The following is a 7,369-nucleotide window of genomic DNA, read 5'->3' as shown; positions in this document are numbered from 1 at the left end:
TTCCTTTGATTTCTATTAAATTCTAACTGCATTTTTCCTCCTTAAGACATTTCTGTTTACATTCTTCTATTGATACTTGCCATCTTGTTTATTTTGAACTTACATTCTGGGCATTCAGAGTGAGCCAAATGTTTTGTAAAGGTATTCCTTTACTGAAGATGTGGTGGTTCATAGAAGAGGGATTACATTATATTCTGCACAGCTCCTGACTTCTTAATCCTTCCCCACTCATCTGCTTCTTCTAGGGCCCACATGCCAACATGTGCCTTATTAATTCAATGTAACTCCTGGGTGAGTAATTTATTTCTTCTGAAACTGACAGTTTTTCTTTCAAAGAGTAGACCCTGCTGGCAGAACTTCCTTGGTTCCCCTGGAATGTTGTTGAATAAATGTTCCCTGTGTTATTTTCAGCCCTGTAATTGGACTACATCAATTTACGAATGTCATGCAGTTTTCAGTATTTACCTCTACTCTAAAGGTACTCACCTTGCTTCTGTTTCAGAAATTTTCTTTGTGCTTTGTTGCTATCAGGCTAGATTACTTCATGTACATGTGAGTGCTTCTATCTAATACAATACCTTCAACTTTGGTATAGTGACAGCCCAGAGCCAAGTGCAATAGACATGTGTGTACAGACATCTGAGTAGGATCTTCTGGTCTTTCCTACGGAAGAAAATAAGTAAGTTTCAGTAGAAGAGATTTGGGGCAACTCTTTTAATGGCTGACTAAATGTTTTTCTTTAATTCTCATTTTTAAATTATCACTCTTGGAAGCCAGGATTGACAGATAAATGTGTTAAATATATGTAGTATTATTTGTCTGGCATTGTTGGAAAATGAGGTGTTCTCTATAAGTGCATTTTCAAGATAATAGAAGCTCATCACTTTAGGGAATAAAATATTTTAACATTTTAGTAATATTTTGTGGAGTAATAAAACACGTATGTTTCAAAATCTTAAAAATATAACTCATTCATACAAACAGGAAGGTAAAATAACAATGATTAAGAACACACACTGGAGTCAAAATTGTCAGAATTTTCATGCTGCTCACCACTGAGAGGAGGTCCTGCACTGAGCTCAGTCATACCTTCTATTTCACTATTTTCTTTGAGGGTAAATGTGCCCCTCCATGGAACACACTTAGCATTGTGCCAGGCATTTTATAAGTGCTCAGTAACTACCAGCTGTTGCTGGTCTTGTTGCCACTATTAACATTTTCATTTTTATAAGTCAAAAGAATACAAACAATATCCTGGGCAGAGAAAAGAGCAGATAATTCAGAAAAGAAATAAAAATTAATAACTTTCTCAACTAGTTGGGTTTTGTTTTTACTCTTTATTTCTACTGAACTTGATTATGATGACTCATGTTAGAGTTATTCAGAAATGGTAGTGACTGTTGTTGATTTTTCAAATGGTTCTATACATTTGAACTAAATGTGAATCCTGTATCATGGAGAGAATTTTCAATGGAGCCACTTTTAACACCTAAAGAAGTTGAGCAGGGGAGTATGTCACACTCAAAAGTAGGAAGACTCAGGGTTCACAACTGATTACCTTGGCCAACAGAGTGTAAATCAGCTCTGTGCATTTGGTTCTGAAAAGTGCTTCTTCATAGTTGGTGTAGGTTTCATAATTATAAAAAATGTATAGCAAAAATACAGAGTTAATTTATTTTATTAATAAACAAAAATTTAGTAAGTCTCAGAAGAACATAACCCTTGGCTAGTAAGATTTTTGTACCAGTTTTGTCTTCTGTAGGAATCTTTACATGATAACCTTGAGAGTATTTGTTATGTTTTAACTCTGAAGAGATAGGCTTTGACTACTAAAGATATTGAATATATTGCAATAATATGCTACTTGAGTATATACTTGACATCACAGAAAACATCATGAAGACATGCTTTGGTTTCATTCTTCACCTAAATTATCTCTGTGAGTCCCTTGAATGTGGCTTGCCAACATACTTAAAAAAGGTTTATTGTTCCTTACTTACTCATATAGTGCAAGGTAAAGAAGAACTGGATATTGAGTAGTTATATCACGTTTCAATTTTTGTTGTATTTCCCAGCATTAAGATTTATTTTTGAATCACTATTAGTTACTTGTGACTAGTAACTATTACATATATTGGCATTTAGTCAAGAACTATTATTCATAAAAAATGATTTTCCTTACACACATTTAGGGTTCATTTATAGTAATCACAACATTTTTTTTGAAATTTATACATTGGGTCATAACTATTTATTAGGTAAATGAAGTATGTCTCATCCTATACTATGAGCACTTAATAAAGAAAATAATAAAAGTTTTGAGCACTTTTCCCTCATATATTTGCTACACACAGGCCATGACCTGATTCTTAGTCTACACATCTGTGTATTCATACAATTGTGAAGCAAAATGTATGCAAGAGTGTCATGGGAAGATAATTATTCTCATGTCTTTGTTTGTTTTATTTATTGTTTTTCTATTACAGTTGTCCAACTTTTTTCCCCATTGCTCCCCCCTACCCTTTTCCCACAGCCAATCCCCACTCCATTGTCCATGTCCATGGGTCATGTAAACTAGTACATTGACTAAAACCTTCCCCTACTACCCCCCTTCTCTCCGTCCCCCCCACGCCCTTATCACGGTTAGTCTCCTTTTTGTTTACATGCCTCTGGTTCAATTTTGCTTCTTTGTTTGTGTTGTTCATTAGTTTCCTGTATTAGGTGATATCATATGGTATTTGTCTTCCATTGCTTGGCTTATTTAACTAAGCATAATTCTCTCTAGTTCAACCCATGTTGTTGCAAATGGTAGGAGTTCCTTCTTTCTTTCTGCTGTATAGTATTTCATTGTGTTAATGTATCACAGGTTTTTAATCCACTCATCTACGGATGGGCATGTAGCTGTTTCCAGTACTTGGCTATTGTAAATAGTGCTGCTATGAACATTAGAGTACATTGGTTCTTCTGAAATGATATTTCAGGATGCTTATGGTGTTAAAGGCATTTCTCCACCGTCTTCTTTTTCACCATTGTTGCTGATAAGGCATCTCATAGTAGTTTTATTTTGTTACCTCCTTGGTTAAGTTTATCCCTAGGTACTTTATTTTCATTGTTGCTATAGTAAATGGGATTTTTTTCTAGTTTCTATCTCTGATATTTTGGGTGTACAGAAATGCCTTCAATATCTTAATATTGATTTTATACCCTGCTATTCTGCCAAATTCACTTATTAGGTCAAGTAGTTTTTTTGTGAAGTCTATAAGGTTATCTCTGTACACTATGATGTCATCTGCAAATAATAAAAATTTTACTTCCTCTTTTCTAATTTGGATACCTTTTATTTCTTTTTCTTGTCTGATTTCTGTGGCTAGAACTTCCAACACTATGTTGAATAGGAGTGAAGAGAATGGACATCCTGTCTTGTACCTGATTTCCAGGGAATGCCTTCAGTTTTTGCCAATTGAGTATGATGTTGGCTTCACGTTTCTCATATATGGCTTTTATCATGCTGAGGTATGCTCCCTCTATTCCCATTTTGCTGAGTGTTTTCATCATAAATGGTTGTTGTTGTTTATCAAATGCTTTTTCAGCATCTATTGACATGATCAGGTGATTTTGTCCTTCATTTTGTTTATGTGGAGTATTATGTTTATTGATTTGCATCCCTGGGATGAATCCCACTTGATGGTGGTGTATAATCTTTCTAATGCGTTGTCTCATCTGGTTTGCCAATAATATGTTGAGGATTTTAGCATCTATGTTCATCAGTGATATTGGCCTGTAGCTGTTTTTCTTTGTTGTGTCTTGACCTGGTTTTGGAATTAGGGTAATACCGGCTTCATAGAAAGAGTTTGGAGTCTTTCCTTTTATTGGATTTTTTGTAATAGTTTGAGAAGGGTAGGCATTAGTTCTTCTATAAATGTTTTGTAAAATTAACCTGTGAAGATATCCAGTGCAGGGCTTTTGTGTGCTGGGAGTCTTTTGTTTACTGCTTCAATTTTCCTCTTTGTTATTGGTCTGTTCAGGCTTTCTGCTTCTTCTTGATCAGTTTTAGAAGATTAAATGTTTCTAGAAATTTGTCCATTTCATCTAAGATGTCAAGTTTCTTGTGATACAGTTGTTTGTAGTAAGTTCTTACAAACCTTTGTATTTCTGTGGTATCAGTTGTGATTTCTCCTCTTCCATTTCTGATTTTGTTTATTTGGTTCCTCTCTATTTTTTTCTTGATGAGCCTGTTTAAAAATTTGCTGATTTGTTTATCTTTTCAAAGAATCAGCTCCTACTTTTGTAGATCTTTTGAATTTTTACTTAGTCTCTATGTCACTTAATTCTGTTCTGATCTTGATGATCTCCTTCCTTCTACTTGCTCTGGGCTTTGTTTGTTGTTGTTCCTCTAGTTCTTGTAGTTGTCCTGTTAGATATTTTATTAGAGATTCTCCTCTACTTTTTAGGTAGGCCTGTATTGCTATGAACTTTCCTCTCAGGACTGCTTTTGCTGTGTCCTGTAGGTTTTGGACTGTTGTGACTTTGTTATCAGTTGTTTCCAGAACCTTTTTGATTTCTTCCTTGATATCATTGTTAACCCATTCATTATTTAATAGCATGTTATTCATTCTGTATGAGTTTGGACGTCTTGAGTTTTTTCCTTGAGGTTGATTTTCAGTTTTAAGCCATTGTGATCTAAGAAGGTGCTTGATATAATTTCAATTTTCTTGAATTTGTTGAGGCTTGTTTTATGTTCTACCATGTGGTTTATCTTTGAAAACGTTCCACATGCACTTTAAAAGAATGTATAGTTTGCTTCTAGAGTGTTGTTCAATGCCTGAATATCCTTGGTGTTTTTTTGCTTTAAAGATCTGTCCATTGTTGACAATGGGGTGTTAAAGTCCCCTAATATGAGTGTGTGCTGTTAATATCCATCTTGAATTCTTCCAAAATTTTCCTTATATATTTGGGTGCTCCTACATTGGGTGTATATATGTTTACCAGGGTTATGTCTTCTTGATGGATTGTTCCCTTAAATATTATGAAATGTCTTTCTTTGTCTCTTTTTATGGCCTTTGCTGTGTAGTCTGTTTTGTCTAATATAAGTATTGTTACACCAGATTTTTTTTTCATTTCCATTTGCTTGGAATACTTTTTGCCATTCCTTCACTTTCAGTCTGTGTAAATATTTTGTTTTGATGTGTGTCTCTTGTAGACAGCATATATGTGGGTCATGCTTTCATAGTCAACGGCTATCTTATGTCTTTTGATTGGAGCATTTAATCCATTTACATTTAAGGTTATTATTGACAGGTGTTTATTCATTGTGACTTTTTTCCTTTGCACCTGTGTTGCGCTCTCTATTGATTTTTATTTTTCTTAAAGTTTTTCCTATAGCATCTCTTGCAATATTGGTTTGGTGGAGATGTATTCTTCTAGTCTTTCTTTGTCCGGGAAACTCCTTACTTCACCTTCCATTTTGAAAGAGCACCTTACTGGGTAGAGTCATCTTGGTTGTAAGCATTTGCTTTTCATTGCTTGAGATAAATTTTTTTGCCATTCCTTTCTGGCCTGTAGTGTTTCTGTTAAGAAATCAGCTAATAGCCTTATTGGAGCTCCCTCTTATGTTATTTGCTGTTGTTCTTGTGCTGCCTTTAGGATTATCTCTTTGTCTTTGAATGTTGTCAGTTTAATTATGATATGCCTGGGCGTGGGCCTCTTTGGGTTCTTCCTCATTGGGACCCTCTGTGCTTCCTGGACTTGTGTGACTTTTTCTCTCCTTATGTTCAGGAAGTTTTCTGTCATTACTTTTTCAATCAGGTTTTCTATCCTTTGCTCCTCTTCTTCTTCTGGTTCCCTATGATACAGATATTATTACATTTCCTGTTGTCCTGCAGCTCTGTTAAACCCTCTTCATTCTTTTTCAGTCTTTTTTTTATTTTGTTAAACTGTCTAGGAATTTTTTTCTACATTGTCCTCTACCTCACTGATCTGATCTCCTGCTTCATTTAGCCTGCTTTTGATTCATTCTACTGTGTTCTTCAATTCAGATACTGTATTCTTCATTTCTTCCTGGCTCTTATTGATAGTTTCTATGTTCTTTTTCATCTGGTATAGTTCTCAGTTCCTTGTATCTTCCCTGGAGTTCTTTGTAGTTTTCTCTTAGTTTGGTGAGTTCATTGAGCTTTCTCATTACCACTGTTTTAAATTCCATGTCTGATAGTTTGCTTGCCCCTATTTTATCTACCTCTCCTTCTGGGAATTTATCCTTCCCTTTTGATGAAGTATTGTTTCTTCATCTTCACATTTTAGGTGGCTCTTCTTGTTTGTTTCTGCTTCTTAGATTGATCTGCTTTTATTTCTTGCCTTTATGGTATGACCCTCTGTGGTAAAAATCCTGTGTGATTCAGTGGTGCAGGCTCCTTGATCTCCTGAACTGGATTGTCTTGGGGTTCTCTTTATGCCTTTTATTTGGACTCTGGTAGTATTTTGGTTTTGGTTGTTATTGTGTTGCTCTTTGGTATGTCCTTCCCTTCAATTAGCTGACTGAGTGTCACCTCGCCTACCTCATCTTGTAAACAGTTGTTGAGCTGCTGCCTCCTGCTGATGCCACTTGGAGGTGAGTAGTCTGCTTAAGGGATTTTTTTCCTGTAGCACTCGGAATGAGTCTTCATTGGGATACAGTCTGCTGGTTTCCAGCTCCTTCTCCAAAACCAGCACCAGAAATTATCCAAACCGCCTCTAGTCCATTTCATCCTCCCTTGACTCCAGCCCAGGTCAATGGGACAGACCTGGGGCACTCCCACAGGGTAGGCTGTAGGCAGGCCTGCAACACACCAGGGGAGGAGGTTGGGGGGAGCAGGGGCTAGTGTGCTCCTGCACCTGTGCTTCTCAAGAATCTCACCCAACCCCTAGCCTTTCCTCCCTGATCCACAAAAAACAATAAACACACACACACACACACACACACACACACACAAATCCTGCTCCTTGCCTCTCAGAGCCAGATTCCACCTTGCCAGCTCCTGGCTCTGCCAGTGGACATAGCCTCATTCTCCATCCCTAACAATTCTCAGCTGAAACCTAGGGACATTGAAAAATCTTTGTGTATTGCCAGCCACAACCCAGGGAGCCAAACCACCAGAACTTGCGTCTCCCATTTCTCTTCCATGATCGTCCCCAGACAGGTTACTCTGAGGCAGCCTCCTCTGGCACCAGCAGTGTCAAGGTTCAATTCCCACCAGTATACAGATGTTAGTTGAGGTGCTCTGTCCTCAATTAGCTGAAACTACAGACCGGTCTCGGGAGCAAGCAAGCACAGCCTCTTTCACTCCTCTGTCAATCTAGTATTTGATCTATTCTCATGTCTTTAATATTATTCATA

The sequence above is a fragment of the Furipterus horrens genome, unplaced genomic scaffold (assembly GCF_987537825.1).
Source record: "Furipterus horrens unplaced genomic scaffold, mFurHor1.1.pri manual_scaffold_12, whole genome shotgun sequence".
NCBI classification, from domain to species: domain Eukaryota; kingdom Metazoa; phylum Chordata; class Mammalia; order Chiroptera; family Furipteridae; genus Furipterus; species Furipterus horrens.
The sequence above is the reverse complement of the archived record's forward strand: the minus strand, read 5'-3'. Positions refer to the sequence as shown.